Source organism: Balaenoptera acutorostrata, chromosome 7 (assembly GCF_949987535.1).
Source record: "Balaenoptera acutorostrata chromosome 7, mBalAcu1.1, whole genome shotgun sequence".
Lineage (NCBI taxonomy): Eukaryota > Metazoa > Chordata > Mammalia > Artiodactyla > Balaenopteridae > Balaenoptera > Balaenoptera acutorostrata.
This window is the reverse complement of record NC_080070.1, coordinates 86,426,235-86,445,409: the sequence shown is the minus strand read 5'-3', so window position 1 is coordinate 86,445,409 and position 19,175 is coordinate 86,426,235.

Below are 19,175 nucleotides of genomic sequence, written 5' to 3'. Positions count from 1 at the left end.
GACTTCTTTGTAGCGCTGATTTGCCTTTCCAGGTTGCTTGGTTGGCCAAAAAGGGCGTATGCGTTTTTTCCTGAATATATTCAGGAAAAAACGCATACGCCCTTTTTGGCCAAGGGCATCATTGTCGAGGTTTCGCCGCTTTTCCTGTGCTTTAAAGGCGATTCGAATCTACCTCCTGAAATCTGTTTCCTGCAATTCTGCCTTGCTTTCAAATCCTCTTCGTTGCCTTCCCTCAAAATATTTGTGGCCGAGAGTTATCATTTTTACCTCTGCAGGTTTGTGAATTGCAGTGCCCCTGAGCTCCATTTTTCAACTCGCTTTCTTGAAGGCTGGCCGCAAAAGCGCAGGATTGCTTCAGGCCCTATTCTGGTTCCGGGCGCAGGCTGAGCCTGTGGTTAATTCTTCTTCCTGATGGGAAAATAGAGTGAGCTGTGCCTGTCCCAACACCTAGAGCTAGTCTCTCATTGGTTCCCCCTCTTCCCGTTCATCCTCAGGACAAATTGCAACCTGTACGGAACAGGAGGTTAAAGGTGCTGATTCTCCAAGGAGGGAGATTGCTAGTAAAGCGGCTGGAATGGCGAACCCGAGCACAAGGAGATGAGAAATGAGGTGCGTTTTAGAAACCTTTCCCGATCACACGGTGTACCATCTTCTGGGTTTCTCATGCATGTTTTCGATGTAGGAAGATGCCCTTGAACCTGGAGATTTGGGACCCATGGGATGGGTACCACGCAGTATTCCTTTAAAGGGTCTGCGTTTGCTCCCCCAACCTCACCAAACCTCTCAGCCCCTGAGTGTCCACCCTTATGTCTCAATCACCTGTGGGTCTAGGTATGGTCAATCCAGGTGGCATCACTGCCCCTGAACGAATTTGGTAAGAATTTCTCTCTCTCTCACTGTCTTTGTTTCACGGGTTTTTTAAAGTAATGGTTTTTTTTTTAAATATAAGCAAATTTTTTTTAAGATTTCTTTAGTGATTGATTGATTGTTTGATTGCTATGTTGGGTCTTCGTTTCTGTGCTAGGGCTTTCTCCAGTTGTGGCAAGTGGGGGCCACTCTTCATCGCGGTGCGCGGGCCTCTCACTATTGTGGCCTCTCTTGTTGCGGAGCACAGGCTCCAGACGCGCAGGCTCAGTAGTTGTGGCTCACGGGCCTAGTTGCTCCACGGCATGTGGGATCTTCCCAGACCAGGGCTCGAACCCGTGTTTCCTGCATTAGCAGGCAGATTCTCAACCACTGCGCAACCAGGGAAGCCCAGTAATTGATTTTTATAATGGGGTTTAGCTGCTTTTCACTGCTGTGTTTCTGCCGCTTTACACCCACTTGACTCACTTACAGAGAGATATCAATACATAGGTTTTAACATTCTTACTACTCAGATATATTCTGGGGCGGTGAATAGGGGGTGTTGAGTCCAGTTCACTGAGCAAGAAGTAGGTCTTGTCTATTACATATTGGGTTTATGGAACGGTATCTGAGCTAATTTGAAACCCTTGTTTTATGCATCACCCCATCTCACCTTTCCCGTTAAGCAGCCATAGTGTGTTTTCTAAACGTGTGACTCTATTCTGTTTTGTAATTCAGTTCAAGTGTAGCGGTTTTTACATTCCCTCTATAAGTGATATCTTCTGATAAGTGTCTTTTTCTGTGTGACTTATTTCTCTTAGAATCGTCGTACCTAAATCCACTCATCATGCTGCTACTAGCCTTATGAGGTTGATTTCATGGTTGAGTGATATTCCATTGTACATAAGTACCACAACTTCTTTATCCATTTTTCTCTTTCCTGGGATATTTAAGGTGTAACGAAGTGGAGGTTCTTGTCAACAGAGCAGCCCTAAACTTTGGGATGCCTGTGTCTTGCTGATTTTTAGTTTTCCCAATTTATACGCCCATGAGTGGAAGTGCCCTATGCTCTTTAAGCTGAGTTTTTTAGATGTTTCAGGACACACCGTACACTTCTCCAGAGTGGCTGTTGGCAATTTACATCCCGCCCATCAGCGTAGCAAGGCTCCCGTCTCTCCATGGCCTGTCCTGCATTTCTGGTTTTGACACTTTATTTAGCATGGCCCTTTTGACCGATGGGAAGCGAGACTTCTTTGTAGCGCTGATTTGCCTTTCCAGGTTGCTTGGTTGGCCAAAAAGGGCGTATGCGTTTTTTCCTGAATATATTCAGGAAAAAACGCATACGCCCTTTTTGGCCAAGGGCATCATTGTCGAGGTTTCGCCGCTTTTCCTGTGCTTTAAAGGCGATTCGAATCTACCTCCTGAAATCTGTTTCCTGCAATTCTGCCTTGTTTTCAAATCCTCTTCGTTGCCTTCCCTCAAAATATTTGTGGCCGAGAGTTATCATTTTTACCTCTGCAGGTTTGTGAATTGCAGTGCCCCTGAGCTCCATTTTTCAACTCGCTTTCTTGAAGGCTGGCCGCAAAAGCGCAGGATTGCTTCAGGCCCTATTCTGGTTCCGGGCGCAGGCTGAGCCTGTGGTTAATTCTTCTTCCTGATGGGAAAATAGAGTGAGCTGTGCCTGTCCCAACACCTAGAGCTAGTCTCTCATTGGTTCCCCCTCTTCCCGTTCATCCTCAGGACAAATTGCAACCTGTACGGAACAGGAGGTTAAAGGTGCTGATTCTCCAAGGAGGGAGATTGCTAGTAAAGCGGCTGGAATGGCGAACCCGAGCACAAGCAGATGAGAAATGAGGAGCGTTTTAGAAACCTTTCCCGATCACACGGTGTACCATCTTCTGGGTTTCTGATGCATGTTTTCGATGTAGGAAGATACCCTTGAACCTGGAGATTTGGGACCCATGGGATGGGTACCACGCAGTATTCCTTTAAAGGGTCTGCGTTTGCTCCCCCAACCTCACCAAACCTCTCAGCCCCAAGAGGGTCCATCCTTATGTCTGAATCAGCTGTGGGTCTAGATATGGTCAATCCAGGTGGCATCACAGCCCCTGAACGAATTTTGTAAGAATTTCTCTCTCTTTCACGGTCTTTGTTCACGGGTATTTTAAAGTATTTGATTTTTATAATGGGGTTTAGCTGCTTTTCACTGCTGTGTTTCTGCCGCTTTACACCCACTTGACTCACTTACAGAGAGATATCAATACATAGGTTTTAACATTCTTACTACTCAGATATATTCTTGGGCGGTGAATAGGGGGTGTTGAGTCCAGTTCACTGAGCAAGGAGTAGGTCTTGTCTATTACATATTGGGTTTATGGAACGGTATCTGAGCTAATTTGAAACCCTTGTTTTATGCATCACCCCACCTCTCCTTTCCCGTTAAGCAGCCATAGTGTGTTTACTAAACGTGTGACTCTATTCTGTTTTGTAATTCAGTTCAAGTGTAGCGGTTTTTACATTCCCTCTATAAGTGATATCTTCTGATAAGTGTCTTTTTCTGTGTGACTTATTTCACTTAGAATCGTCGTACCTAAATCCACTCATCATGCTGCTACTAGCCTTATGAGGTTGATTTCATGGCTGAGTGATATTCCATTGTACAGAAGGACCACAACTTCTTTATCCATTTTTCTCTTTCCTGGGATATTTAAGGTGTAACGAAGTGGAGGTTCTTGTCAACAGAGCAGCCCTAAACTTTGGGATGCCTGTGTCTTGCTGATTTTTAGTTTTCCCAATTTATACGCCCATGAGTGGAAGTGCCCTATGCTCTGTAAGCTGAGTTTTTTAGATGTTTCAGGACACACCGTACACTTCTCCAGAGTGGCTGTTGGCAATTTACATCCCGCCCATCAGCGTAGCAAGGCTCCCGTCTCTCCATGGCCTGTCCTGCATTTCTGGTTTTGACACTTTATTCAGCATGGCCCTTTTGACCGATGGGAAGCGAGACTTCTTTGTAGCGCTGATTTGCCTTTCCAGGTTGCTTGGTTGGCCAAAAAGGGCGTATGCGTTTTTTCCTGAATATATTCAGGAAAAAACGCATACGCCCTTTTTGGCCAAGGGCATCATTGTCGAGGTTTCGCCGCTTTTCCTGTGCTTTAAAGGCGATTCGAATCTACCTCCTGAAATCTGTTTCCTGCAATTCTGCCTTGCTTTCAAATCCTCTTCGTTGCCTTCCCTCAAAATATTTGTGGCCGAGAGTTATCATTTTTACCTCTGCAGGTTTGTGAATTGCAGTGCCCCTGAGCTCCATTTTTCAACTCGCTTTCTTGAAGGCTGGCCGCAAAAGCGCAGGATTGCTTCAGGCCCTATTCTGGTTCCGGGCGCAGGCTGAGCCTGTGGTTAATTCTTCTTCCTGATGGGAAAATAGAGTGAGCTGTGCCTGTCCCAACACCTAGAGCTAGTCTCTCATTGGTTCCCCCTCTTCCCGTTCATCCTCAGGACAAATTGCAACCTGTACGGAACAGGAGGTTAAAGGTGCTGATTCTCCAAGGAGGGAGATTGCTAGTAAAGCGGCTGGAATGGCGAACCCGAGCACAAGGAGATGAGAAATGAGGTGCGTTTTAGAAACCTTTCCCGATCACACGGTGTACCATCTTCTGGGTTTCTCATGCATGTTTTCGATGTAGGAAGATGCCCTTGAACCTGGAGATTTGGGACCCATGGGATGGGTACCACGCAGTATTCCTTTAAAGGGTCTGCGTTTGCTCCCCCAACCTCACCAAACCTCTCAGCCCCTGAGTGTCCACCCTTATGTCTCAATCACCTGTGGGTCTAGGTATGGTCAATCCAGGTGGCATCACTGCCCCTGAACGAATTTGGTAAGAATTTCTCTCTCTCTCACTGTCTTTGTTTCACGGGTTTTTTAAAGTAATGGTTTTTTTTTTAAATATAAGCAAATTTTTTTTAAGATTTCTTTAGTGATTGATTGATTGATTGATTGCTATGTTGGGTCTTCGTTTCTGTGCTAGGGCTTTCTCCAGTTGTGGCAAGTGGGGGCCACTCTTCATCGCGGTGCGCGGGCCTCTCACTATTGTGGCCTCTCTTGTTGCGGAGCACAGGCTCCAGACGCGCAGGCTCAGTAGTTGTGGCTCACGGGCCTAGTTGCTCCACGGCATGTGGGATCTTCCCAGACCAGGGCTCGAACCCGTGTTTCCTGCATTAGCAGGCAGATTCTCAACCACTGCGCAACCAGGGAAGCCCAGTAATTGATTTTTGTAATGGGGTTTAGCTGCTTTTCACTGCTGTGTTTATGCCGCTTTACATCCACAAGTCTCACTTACAGAGAGATATCAATACATAGGTTTTAAGATTCTTACTAGTCAGCTATATTCGAGGGCGGTGAATAGGGGGTGTTGAGTCCAGTTCACTGAGCAAGGAGTAGGTCTTGTCTATTACATATTGGGTTTATGGAACGGTATCTGAGCTAATTTCAAACCCTTGTTTTATGCATCACCCCACCTCTCCTTTCCCGTTAAGCAGCCATAGTGTGTTTTCTAAACGTGTGACTCTATTCTGTTTTGTAATTCAGTTCAAGTGTAGCGGTTTTTACATTCCCTCTATAAGTGATATCTTCTGATAAGTGTCTTTTTCTGTGTGACTTATTTCACTTAGAATCGTCGTACCTAAATCCACTCATCATGCTGCTACTAGCCTTATGAGGTTGATTTCATGGCTGAGTGATATTCCATTGTACATAAGGACCACAACTTCTTTATCCATTTTTCTCTTTCCTGGGATATTTAAGGTGTAACGAAGTGGAGGTTCTTGTCAACAGAGCAGCCCTAAACTTTGGGATGCCTGTGTCTTGCTGATTTTTAGTTTTCCCAATTTATACGCCCATGAGTGGAAGTGCCCTATGCTCTGTAAGCTGAGTTTTTTAGATGTTTCAGGACACACCGTACACTTCTCCAGAGTGGCTGTTGGCAATTTACATCCCGCCCATCAGCGTAGCAAGGCTCCCGTCTCTCCATGGCCTGTCCTGCATTTCTGGTTTTGACACTTTATTCAGCATGGCCCTTTTGACCGATGGGAAGCGAGACTTCTTTGTAGCGCTGATTTGCCTTTCCAGGTTGCTTGGTTGGCCAAAAAGGGCGTATGCGTTTTTTCCTGAATATATTCAGGAAAAAACGCATACGCCCTTTTTGGCCAAGGGCATCATTGTCGAGGTTTCGCCGCTTTTCCTGTGCTTTAAAGGCGATTCGAATCTACCTCCTGAAATCTGTTTCCTGCAATTCTGCCTTGCTTTCAAATCCTCTTCGTTGCCTTCCCTCAAAATATTTGTGGCCGAGAGTTATCATTTTTACCTCTGCAGGTTTGTGAATTGCAGTGCCCCTGAGCTCCATTTTTCAACTCGCTTTCTTGAAGGCTGGCCGCAAAAGCGCAGGATTGCTTCAGGCCCTATTCTGGTTCCGGGCGCAGGCTGAGCCTGTGGTTAATTCTTCTTCCTGATGGGAAAATAGAGTGAGCTGGGCCTGTCCCAACACCTAGAGCTAGTCTCTCATTGGTTCCCCCTCTTCCCGTTCATCCTCAGGACAAATTGCAACCTGTACGGAACAGGAGGTTAAAGGTGCTGATTCTCCAAGGAGGGAGATTGCTAGTAAAGCGGCTGGAATGGCGAACCCGAGCACAAGGAGATGAGAAATGACGTGCGTTTTAGAAACCTTTCCCGATCACACGGTGTACCATCTTCTGGGTTTCTCATGCATGTTTTCGATGTAGGAAGATGCCCTTGAACCTGGAGATTTGGGACCCATGGGATGGGTACCACGCAGTATTCCTTTAAAGGGTCTGCGTTTGCTCCCCCAACCTCACCAAACCTCTCAGCCCCTGAGTGTCCACCCTTATGTCTCAATCACCTGTGGGTCTAGGTATGGTCAATCCAGGTGGCATCACTGCCCCTGAACGAATTTGGTAAGAATTTCTCTCTCTCTCACTGTCTTTGTTTCACGGGTTTTTTAAAGTAATGGTTTTTTTTTTAAATATAAGCAAATTTTTTTTAAGATTTCTTTAGTGATTGATTGATTGATTGATTGCTATGTTGGGTCTTCGTTTCTGTGCTAGGGCTTTCTCCAGTTGTGGTAAGTGGGGGCCACTCTTCATCGCGGTGCGCGGGCCTCTCACTATTGTGGCCTCTCTTGTTGCGGAGCACAGGCTCCAGACGCGCAGGCTCAGTAGTTGTGGCTCACGGGCCTAGTTGCTCCACGGCATGTGGGATCTTCCCAGACCAGGGCTCGAACCCGTGTTTCCTGCATTAGCAGGCAGATTCTCAACCACTGCGCAACCAGGGAAGCCCAGTAATTGATTTTTATAATGGGGTTTAGCTGCTTTTCACTGCTGTGTTTATGCCGCTTTACATCCACAAGTCTCACTTACAGAGAGATATCAATACATAGGTTTTAAGATTCTTACTAGTCAGCTATATTCGAGGGCGGTGAATAGGGGGTGTTGAGTCCAGTTCACTGAGCAAGGAGTAGGTCTTGTCTATTACATATTGGGTTTATGGAATGGTATCTGAGCTAATTTCAAACCCTTGTTTTATGCATCACCCCACCTCTCCTTTCCCGTTAAGCAGCCATAGTGTGTTTTCTAAACGTGTGACTCTGTTCCGTTTTGTAGTTCAGTTCAAGTGTAGCGGTTTTTACATTCCCTCTATAAGTGATATCTTAGGATCTGAGTCTTTTTCTGTGTGACTTATTTCACTTAGAATCGTCGTACCTAAATCCACTCATCATGCTGCTACTAGCCTTATGACGTTGATTTCATGGCTGAGTGATATTCCTTTGTGCATAAGGACCACAACTTCTTTATCCATTTTCCTCTTTCCTGGGATATTTAAGGTGTAACGAAGTGGAGGTTCTTGTCAACAGAGCAGCCTTAAACTTTGGGGTGCCTGTGTCTTGCTGATTTTTAGTTTTCCCAATTTATAAGCCCATGAGTGGAAGTGCCCTATGCTCTGTAAGCTGAGTTTTTTACATGTTTCAGGACACACCGTACACTTCTCCAGAGTGGCTGTTGGCAATTTACATCCCGCCCATCAGCGTAGCAAGGCTCCCGTTTCTCCATGGCCTGTCCTGCATTTCTGGTTTTGACACTTTATTCAGCATGGCCCTTTTGACCGATGGGAAGCGAGACTTCTTTGTAGCGCTGATTTGCCTTTCCAGGTTGCTTGGTTGGCCAAAAAGGGCGTATGCGTTTTTTCCTGAATATATTCAGGAAAAAACGCATACGCCCTTTTTGGCCAAGGGCATCATTGTCGAGGTTTCGCCGCTTTTCCTGTGCTTTAAAGGCGATTCGAATCTACCTCCTGAAATCTGTTTCCTGCAATTCTGCCTTGCTTTCAGATCCTCTTCGTTGCCTTCCCTCGATATATTTGTGGACGAGAGTTATCATTTATAACTCTGCAGGTTTGTGAATTGCAGTGCCCCTGAGCTCCATTTTTCAACTCGCTTTCTTGAAGGCTGGCCGCAAAAGCGCAGGATTGCTTCAGGCCCTATTCTGGTTCTGGGCGCAGGCTGAGCCTGTGGTTAATTCTTCTTCCTGATGGGAAAATAGAGTGAGCTGTGCCTGTCCCAACACCTAGAGCTAGTCTCTCATTGGTTCCCCCTCTTCCCGTTCATCCTCAGGACAAATTGCAACCTGTACGGAACAGGAGGTTAAAGGTGCTGATTCTCCAAGGAGGGAGATTGCTATTAAAGCGGCTGGAATGGCGAACCCGAGCACAAGGAGATGAGAAATGAGGAGCGTTTTAGAAACCTTTCCCGATCACACGGTGTACCATCATCTGGGTTTCTGATGCATGTTTTCGATGTAGGAAGATACCCTTGAACCTGGAGATTTGGGACCCATGGGATGGGTACCACGCAGTATTCCTTTAAAGGGTCTGCGTTTGCTCCCCCAACCTCACCAAACCTCTCAGCCCCAAGAGGGTCCATCCTTATGTCTCAATCAGCTGTGGGTCTAGATATGGTCAATCCAGGTGGCATCACAGCCCCTGAACGAATTTTGTAAGAATTTCTCTCTCTTTCACGGTCTTTGTTCACGGGTATTTTAAAGTATTTGATTTTTATAATGGGGTTTAGCTGCTTTTCACTGCTGTGTTTCTGCCGCTTTACACCCACTTGACTCACTTACAGAGAGATATCAATACATAGGTTTTAACATTCTTACTACTCAGATATATTCTTGGGCGGTGAATAGGGGGTGTTGAGTCCAGTTCACTGAGCAAGGAGTAGGTCTTGTCTATTACATATTGGGTTTATGGAACGGTATCTGAGCTAATTTGAAACCCTTGTTTTATGCATCACCCCACCTCTCCTTTCCCGTTAAGCAGCCATAGTGTGTTTTCTAAACGTGTGACTCTATTCTGTTTTGTAATTCAGTTCAAGTGTAGCGGTTTTTACATTCCCTCTATAAGTGATATCTTCTGATAAGTGTCTTTTTCTGTGTGACTTATTTCACTTAGAATCGTCGTACCTAAATCCACTCATCATGCTGCTACTAGCCTTATGAGGTTGATTTCATGGCTGAGTGATATTCCATTGTACATAAGGACCACAACTTCTTTATCCATTTTTCTCTTTCCTGGGATATTTAAGGTGTAACGAAGTGGAGGTTCTTGTCAACAGAGCAGCCCTAAACTTTGGGATGCCTGTGTCTTGCTGATTTTTAGTTTTCCCAATTTATACGCCCATGAGTGGAAGTGCCCTATGCTCTGTAAGCTGAGTTTTTTAGATGTTTCAGGACACACCGTACACTTCTCCAGAGTGGCTGTTGGCAATTTACATCCCGCCCATCAGCGTAGCAAGGCTCCCGTCTCTCCATGGCCTGTCCTGCATTTCTGGTTTTGACACTTTATTCAGCATGGCCCTTTTGACCGATGGGAAGCGAGACTTCTTTGTAGCGCTGATTTGCCTTTCCAGGTTGCTTGGTTGGCCAAAAAGGGCGTATGCGTTTTTTCCTGAATATATTCAGGAAAAAACGCATACGCCCTTTTTGGCCAAGGGCATCATTGTCGAGGTTTCGCCGCTTTTCCTGTGCTTTAAAGGCGATTCGAATCTACCTCCTGAAATCTGTTTCCTGCAATTCTGCCTTGCTTTCAGATCCTCTTCGTTGCCTTCCCTCGATATATTTGTGGACGAGAGTTATCATTTATAACTCTGCAGGTTTGTGAATTGCAGTGCCCCTGAGCTCCATTTTTCAACTCGCTTTCTTGAAGGCTGGCCGCAAAAGCGCAGGATTGCTTCAGGCCCTATTCTGGTTCCGGGCGCAGGCTGAGCCTGTGGTTAATTCTTCTTCCTGATGGGAAAATAGAGTGAGCTGTGCCTGTCCCAACACCTAGAGCTAGTCTCTCATTGGTTCCCCCTCTTCCCGTTCATCCTCAGGACAAATTGCAACCTGTACGGAACAGGAGGTTAAAGGTGCTGATTCTCCAAGGAGGGAGATTGCTAGTAAAGCGGCTGGAATGGCGAACCCGAGCACAAGGAGATGAGAAATGACGTGCGTTTTAGAAACCGTTCCCGATCACACGGTGTACCATCTTCTGGGTTTCTCATGCATGTTTTCGATGTAGGAAGATGCCCTTGAACCTGGAGATTTGGGACCCATGGGATGGGTACCACGCAGTATTCCTTTAAAGGGTCTGCGTTTGCTCCCCCAACCTCACCAAACCTCTCAGCCCCTGAGTGTCCACCCTTATGTCTCAATCACCTGTGGGTCTAGGTATGGTCAATCCAGGTGGCATCACTGCCCCTGAACGAATTTGGTAAGAATTTCTCTCTCTCTCACTGTCTTTGTTTCACGGGTTTTTTAAAGTAATGGTTTTTTTTTTAAATATAAGCAAATTTTTTTTAAGATTTCTTTAGTGATTGATTGATTGATTGATTGCTATGTTGGGTCTTCGTTTCTGTGCTAGGGCTTTCTCCAGTTGTGGCAAGTGGGGGCCACTCTTCATCGCGGTGCGCGGGCCTCTCACTATTGTGGCCTCTCTTGTTGCGGAGCACAGGCTCCAGACGCGCAGGCTCAGTAGTTGTGGCTCACGGGCCTAGTTGCTCCACGGCATGTGGGATCTTCCCAGACCAGGGCTCGAACCCGTGTTTCCTGCATTAGCAGGCAGATTCTCAACCACTGCGCAACCAGGGAAGCCCAGTAATTGATTTTTGTAATGGGGTTTAGCTGCTTTTCACTGCTGTGTTTATGCCGCTTTACATCCACAAGTCTCACTTACAGAGAGATATCAATACATAGGTTTTAAGATTCTTACTAGTCAGCTATATTCGAGGGCGGTGAATAGGGGGTGTTGAGTCCAGTTCACTGAGCAAGGAGTAGGTCTTGTCTATTACATATTGGGTTTATGGAATGGTATCTGAGCTAATTTCAAACCCTTGTTTTATGCATCACCCCACCTCTCCTTTCCCGTTAAGCAGCCATAGTGTGTTTTCTAAACGTGTGACTCTGTTCCGTTTTGTAGTTCAGTTCAAGTGTAGCGGTTTTTACATTCCCTCTATAAGTGATATCTTAGGATCTGAGTCTTTTTCTGTGTGACTTATTTCACTTAGAATCGTCGTACCTAAATCCACTCATCATGCTGCTACTAGCCTTATGACGTTGATTTCATGGCTGAGTGATATTCCTTTGTGCATAAGGACCACAACTTCTTTATCCATTTTCCTCTTTCCTGGGATATTTAAGGTGTAACGAAGTGGAGGTTCTTGTCAACAGAGCAGCCTTAAACTTTGGGGTGCCTGTGTCTTGCTGATTTTTAGTTTTCCCAATTTATAAGCCCATGAGTGGAAGTGCCCTATGCTCTGTAAGCTGAGTTTTTTACATGTTTCAGGACACACCGTACACTTCTCCAGAGTGGCTGTTGGCAATTTACATCCCGCCCATCAGCGTAGCAAGGCTCCCGTTTCTCCATGGCCTGTCCTGCATTTCTGGTTTTGACACTTTATTCAGCATGGCCCTTTTGACCGATGGGAAGCGAGACTTCTTTGTAGCGCTGATTTGCCTTTCCAGGTTGCTTGGTTGGCCAAAAAGGGCGTATGCGTTTTTTCCTGAATATATTCAGGAAAAAACGCATACGCCCTTTTTGGCCAAGGGCATCATTGTCGAGGTTTCGCCGCTTTTCCTGTGCTTTAAAGGCGATTCGAATCTACCTCCTGAAATCTGTTTCCTGCAATTCTGCCTTGCTTTCAGATCCTCTTCGTTGCCTTCCCTCGATATATTTGTGGACGAGAGTTATCATTTATAACTCTGCAGGTTTGTGAATTGCAGTGCCCCTGAGCTCCATTTTTCAACTCGCTTTCTTGAAGGCTGGCCGCAAAAGCGCAGGATTGCTTCAGGCCCTATTCTGGTTCCGGGCGCAGGCTGAGCCTGTGGTTAATTCTTCTTCCTGATGGGAAAATAGAGTGAGCTGTGCCTGTCCCAACACCTAGAGCTAGTCTCTCATTGGTTCCCCCTCTTCCCGTTCATCCTCAGGACAAATTGCAACCTGTACGGAACAGGAGGTTAAAGGTGCTGATTCTCCAAGGAGGGAGATTGCTATTAAAGCGGCTGGAATGGCGAACCCGAGCACAAGGAGATGAGAAATGAGGAGCGTTTTAGAAACCTTTCCCGATCACACGGTGTACCATCATCTTGGTTTCTGATGCATGTTTTCGATGTAGGAAGATACCCTTGAACCTGGAGATTTGGGACCCATGGGATGGGTACCACGCAGTATTCCTTTAAAGGGTCTGCGTTTGCTCCCTCAACCTCACCAAACCTCTCAGCCCCAAGAGGGTCCATCCTTATGTCTCAATCAGCTGTGGGTCTAGATATGGTCAATCCAGGTGGCATCACAGCCCCTGAACGAATTTTGTAAGAATTTCTCTCTCTTTCACGGTCTTTGTTCACGGGTATTTTAAAGTATTTGATTTTTATAATGGGGTTTAGCTGCTTTTCACTGCTGTGTTTCTGCCGCTTTACACCCACTTGACTCACTTACAGAGAGATATCAATACATAGGTTTTAACATTCTTACTACTCAGATATATTCTTGGGCGGTGAATAGGGGGTGTTGAGTCCAGTTCACTGAGCAAGGAGTAGGTCTTGTCTATTACATATTGGGTTTATGGAACGGTATCTGAGCTAATTTGAAACCCTTGTTTTATGCATCACCCCACCTCTCCTTTCCCGTTAAGCAGCCATAGTGTGTTTTCTAAACGTGTGACTCTATTCTGTTTTGTAATTCAGTTCAAGTGTAGCGGTTTTTACATTCCCTCTATAAGTGATATCTTCTGATAAGTGTCTTTTTCTGTGTGACTTATTTCACTTAGAATCGTCGTACCTAAATCCACTCATCATGCTGCTACTAGCCTTATGAGGTTGATTTCATGGCTGAGTGATATTCCTTTGTACATAAGGACCACAACTTCTTTATCCATTTTTCTCTTTCCTGGGATATTTAAGGTGTAACGAAGTGGAGGTTCTTGTCAACAGAGCAGCCCTAAACTTTGGGATGCCTGTGTCTTGCTGATTTTTAGTTTTCCCAATTTATACGCCCATGAGTGGAAGTGCCCTATGCTCTGTAAGCTGAGTTTTTTAGATGTTTCAGGACACACCGTACACTTCTCCAGAGTGGCTGTTGGCAATTTACATCCCGCCCATCAGCGTAGCAAGGCTCCCGTCTCTCCATGGCCTGTCCTGCATTTCTGGTTTTGACACTTTATTCAGCATGGCCCTTTTGACCGATGGGAAGCGAGACTTCTTTGTAGCGCTGATTTGCCTTTCCAGGTTGCTTGGTTGGCCAAAAAGGGCGTATGCGTTTTTTCCTGAATATATTCAGGAAAAAACGCATACGCCCTTTTTGGCCAAGGGCATCATTGTCGAGGTTTCGCCGCTTTTCCTGTGCTTTAAAGGCGATTCGAATCTACCTCCTGAAATCTGTTTCCTGCAATTCTGCCTTGCTTTCAAATCCTCTTCGTTGCCTTCCCTCAAAATATTTGTGGCCGAGAGTTATCATTTTTACCTCTGCAGGTTTGTGAATTGCAGTGCCCCTGAGCTCCATTTTTCAACTCGCTTTCTTGAAGGCTGGCCGCAAAAGCGCAGGATTGCTTCAGGCCCTATTCTGGTTCCGGGCGCAGGCTGAGCCTGTGGTTAATTCTTCTTCCTGATGGGAAAATAGAGTGAGCTGTGCCTGTCCCAACACCTAGAGCTAGTCTCTCATTGGTTCCCCCTCTTCCCGTTCATCCTCAGGACAAATTGCAACCTGTACGGAACAGGAGGTTAAAGGTGCTGATTCTCCAAGGAGGGAGATTGCTAGTAAAGCGGCTGGAATGGCGAACCCGAGCACAAGGAGATGAGAAATGACGTGCGTTTTAGAAACCTTTCCCGATCACACGGTGTACCATCTTCTGGGTTTCTCATGCATGTTTTCGATGTAGGAAGATGCCCTTGAACCTGGAGATTTGGGACCCATGGGATGGGTACCACGCAGTATTCCTTTAAAGGGTCTGCGTTTGCTCCCCCAACCTCACCAAACCTCTCAGCCCCTGAGTGTCCACCCTTATGTCTCAATCACCTGTGGGTCTAGGTATGGTCAATCCAGGTGGCATCACTGCCCCTGAACGAATTTGGTAAGAATTTCTCTCTCTCTCACTGTCTTTGTTTCACGGGTTTTTTAAAGTAATGGTTTTTTTTTTAAATATAAGCAAATTTTTTTTAAGATTTCTTTAGTGATTGATTGATTGATTGATTGCTATGTTGGGTCTTCGTTTCTGTGCTAGGGCTTTCTCCAGTTGTGGCAAGTGGGGGCCACTCTTCATCGCGGTGCGCGGGCCTCTCACTATTGTGGCCTCTCTTGTTGCGGAGCACAGGCTCCAGACGCGCAGGCTCAGTAGTTGTGGCTCACGGGCCTAGTTGCTCCACGGCATGTGGGATCTTCCCAGACCAGGGCTCGAACCCGTGTTTCCTGCATTAGCAGGCAGATTCTCAACCACTGCGCAACCAGGGAAGCCCAGTAATTGATTTTTGTAATGGGGTTTAGCTGCTTTTCACTGCTGTGTTTATGCCGCTTTACATCCACAAGTCTCACTTACAGAGAGATATCAATACATAGGTTTTAAGATTCTTACTAGTCAGCTATATTCGAGGGCGGTGAATAGGGGGTGTTGAGTCCAGTTCACTGAGCAAGGAGTAGGTCTTGTCTATTACATATTGGGTTTATGGAATGGTATCTGAGCTAATTTCAAACCCTTGTTTTATGCATCACCCCACCTCTCCTTTCCCGTTAAGCAGCCATAGTGTGTTTTCTAAACGTGTGACTCTGTTCCGTTTTGTAGTTCAGTTCAAGTGTAGCGGTTTTTACATTCCCTCTATAAGTGATATCTTAGGATCTGAGTCTTTTTCTGTGTGACTTATTTCACTTAGAATCGTCGTACCTAAATCCACTCATCATGCTGCTACTAGCCTTATGACGTTGATTTCATGGCTGAGTGATATTCCTTTGTGCATAAGGACCACAACTTCTTTATCCATTTTCCTCTTTCCTGGGATATTTAAGGTGTAACGAAGTGGAGGTTCTTGTCAACAGAGCAGCCTTAAACTTTGGGGTGCCTGTGTCTTGCTGATTTTTAGTTTTCCCAATTTATAAGCCCATGAGTGGAAGTGCCCTATGCTCTGTAAGCTGAGTTTTTTACATGTTTCAGGACACACCGTACACTTCTCCAGAGTGGCTGTTGGCAATTTACATCCCGCCCATCAGCGTAGCAAGGCTCCCGTTTCTCCATGGCCTGTCCTGCATTTCTGGTTTTGACACTTTATTCAGCATGGCCCTTTTGACCGATGGGAAGCGAGACTTCTTTGTAGCGCTGATTTGCCTTTCCAGGTTGCTTGGTTGGCCAAAAAGGGCGTATGCGTTTTTTCCTGAATATATTCAGGAAAAAACGCATACGCCCTTTTTGACCAAGGGCATCATTGTCGAGGTTTCGCCGCTTTTCCTGTGCTTTAAAGGCGATTCGAATCTACCTCCTGAAATCTGTTTCCTGCAATTCTGCCTTGCTTTCAAATCCTCTTCGTTGCCTTCCCTCAAAATATTTGTGGCCGAGAGTTATCATTTTTACCTCTGCAGGTTTGTGAATTGCAGTGCCCCTGAGCTCCATTTTTCAACTCGCTTTCTTGAAGGCTGGCCGCAAAAGCGCAGGATTGCTTCAGGCCCTATTCTGGTTCCGGGCGCAGGCTGAGCCTGTGGTTAATTCTTCTTCCTGATGGGAAAATAGAGTGAGCTGTGCCTGTCCCAACACCTAGAGCTAGTCTCTCATTGGTTCCCCCTCTTCCCGTTCATCCTCAGGACAAATTGCAACCTGTACGGAACAGGAGGTTAAAGGTGCTGATTCTCCAAGGAGGGAGATTGCTAGTAAAGCGGCTGGAATGGCGAACCCGAGCACAAGGAGATGAGAAATGAGGTGCGTTTTAGAAACCTTTCCCGATCACACGGTGTACCATCTTCTGGGTTTCTCATGCATGTTTTCGATGTAGGAAGATGCCCTTGAACCTGGAGATTTGGGACCCATGGGATGGGTACCACGCAGTATTCCTTTAAAGGGTCTGCGTTTGCTCCCCCAACCTCACCAAACCTCTCAGCCCCTGAGTGTCCACCCTTATGTCTCAATCACCTGTGGGTCTAGGTATGGTCAATCCAGGTGGCATCACTGCCCCTGAACGAATTTGGTAAGAATTTCTCTCTCTCTCACTGTCTTTGTTTCACGGGTTTTTTAAAGTAATGGTTTTTTTTTTAAATATAAGCAAATTTTTTTTAAGATTTCTTTAGTGATTGATTGATTGATTGATTGCTATGTTGGGTCTTCGTTTCTGTGCTAGGGCTTTCTCCAGTTGTGGCAAGTGGGGGCCACTCTTCATCGCGGTGCGCGGGCCTCTCACTATTGTGGCCTCTCTTGTTGCGGAGCACAGGCTCCAGACGCGCAGGCTCAGTAGTTGTGGCTCACGGGCCTAGTTGCTCCACGGCATGTGGGATCTTCCCAGACCAGGGCTCGAACCCGTGTTTCCTGCATTAGCAGGCAGATTCTCAACCACTGCGCAACCAGGGAAGCCCAGTAATTGATTTTTGTAATGGGGTTTAGCTGCTTTTCACTGCTGTGTTTATGCCGCTTTACATCCACAAGTCTCACTTACAGAGAGATATCAATACATAGGTTTTAAGATTCTTACTAGTCAGCTATATTCGAGGGCGGTGAATAGGGGGTGTTGAGTCCAGTTCACTGAGCAAGGAGTAGGTCTTGTCTATTACATATTGGGTTTATGGAATGGTATCTGAGCTAATTTCAAACCCTTGTTTTATGCATCACCCCACCTCTCCTTTCCCGTTAAGCAGCCATAGTGTGTTTTCTAAACGTGTGACTCTGTTCCGTTTTGTAGTTCAGTTCAAGTGTAGCGGTTTTTACATTCCCTCTATAAGTGATATCTTAGGATCTGAGTCTTTTTCTGTGTGACTTATTTCACTTAGAATCGTCGTACCTAAATCCACTCATCATGCTGCTACTAGCCTTATGACGTTGATTTCATGGCTGAGTGATATTCCTTTGTGCATAAGGACCACAACTTCTTTATCCATTTTCCTCTTTCCTGGGATATTTAAGGTGTAACGAAGTGGAGGTTCTTGTCAACAGAGCAGCCTTAAACTTTGGGGTGCCTGTGTCTTGCTGATTTTTAGTTTTCCCAATTTATAAGCCCATGAGTGGAAGTGCCCTATGCTCTGTAAGCTGAGTTTTTTACATGTTTCAGGACACACCGTACACTTCTCCAGAGTGGCTGTTGGCAATTTACATCCCGCCCATCAGCGTAGCAAGGCTCCCGTTTCTCCATGGCCTGTCCTGCATTTCTGGTTTTGACACTTTATTCAGCATGGCCCTTTTGACCGATGGGAAGCGAGACTTCTTTGTAGCGCTGATTTGCCTTTCCAGGTTGCTTGGTTGGCCAAAAAGGGCGTATGCGTTTTTTCCTGAATATATTCAGGAAAAAACGCATACGCCCTTTTTGGCCAAGGGCATCATTGTCGAGGTTTCGCCGCTTTTCCTGTGCTTTAAAGGCGATTCGAATCTACCTCCTGAAATCTGTTTCCTGCAATTCTGCCTTGCTTTCAGATCCTCTTCGTTGCCTTCCCTCGATATATTTGTGGACGAGAGTTATCATTTATAACTCTGCAGGTTTGTGAATTGCAGTGCCCCTGAGCTCCATTTTTCAACTCGCTTTCTTGAAGGCTGGCCGCAAAAGCGCAGGATTGCTTCAGGCCCTATTCTGGTTCCGGGCGCAGGCTGAGCCTGTGGTTAATTCTTCTTCCTGATGGGAAAATAGAGTGAGCTGTGCCTGTCCCAACACCTAGAGCTAGTCTCTCATTGGTTCCCCCTCTTCCCGTTCATCCTCAGGACAAATTGCAACCTGTACGGAACAGGAGGTTAAAGGTGCTGATTCTCCAAGGAGGGAGATTGCTATTAAAGCGGCTGGAATGGCGAACCCGAGCACAAGGAGATGAGAAATGAGGAGCGTTTTAGAAACCTTTCCCGATCACACGGTGTACCATCATCTTGGTTTCTGATGCATGTTTTCGATGTAGGAAGATACCCTTGAACCTGGAGATTTGGGACCCATGGGATGGGTACCACGCAGTATTCCTTTAAAGGGTCTGCGTTTGCTCCCTCAACCTCACCAAACCTCTCAGCCCCAAGAGGGTCCATCCTTATGTCTCAATCAGCTGTGGGTCTAGATATGGTCAATCCAGGTGGCATCACAGCCCCTGAACGAATTTTGTAAGAATTTCTCTCTCTTTCACGGTCTTTGTTCACGGGTATTTTAAAGTATTTGATTTTTATAATGGGGTTTAGCTGCTTTTCACTGCTGTGTTTCTGCCGCTTTACACCCACTTGACTCACTTACAGAGAGATATCAATACATAGGTTTTAACATTCTTACTACTCAGATATATTCTTGGGCGGTGAATAGGGGGTGTTGAGTCCAGTTCACTGAGCAAGGAGTAGGTCTTGTCTATTACATATTGGGTTTATGGAACGGTATCTGAGCTAATTTGAAACCCTTGTTTTATGCATCACCCCACCTCTCCTTTCCCGTTAAGCAGCCATAGTGTGTTTTCTAAACGTGTGACTCTATTCTGTTTTGTAATTCAGTTCAAGTGTAGCGGTTTTTACATTCCCTCTATAAGTGATATCTTCTGATAAGTGTCTTTTTCTGTGTGACTTATTTCACTTAGAATCGTCGTACCTAAA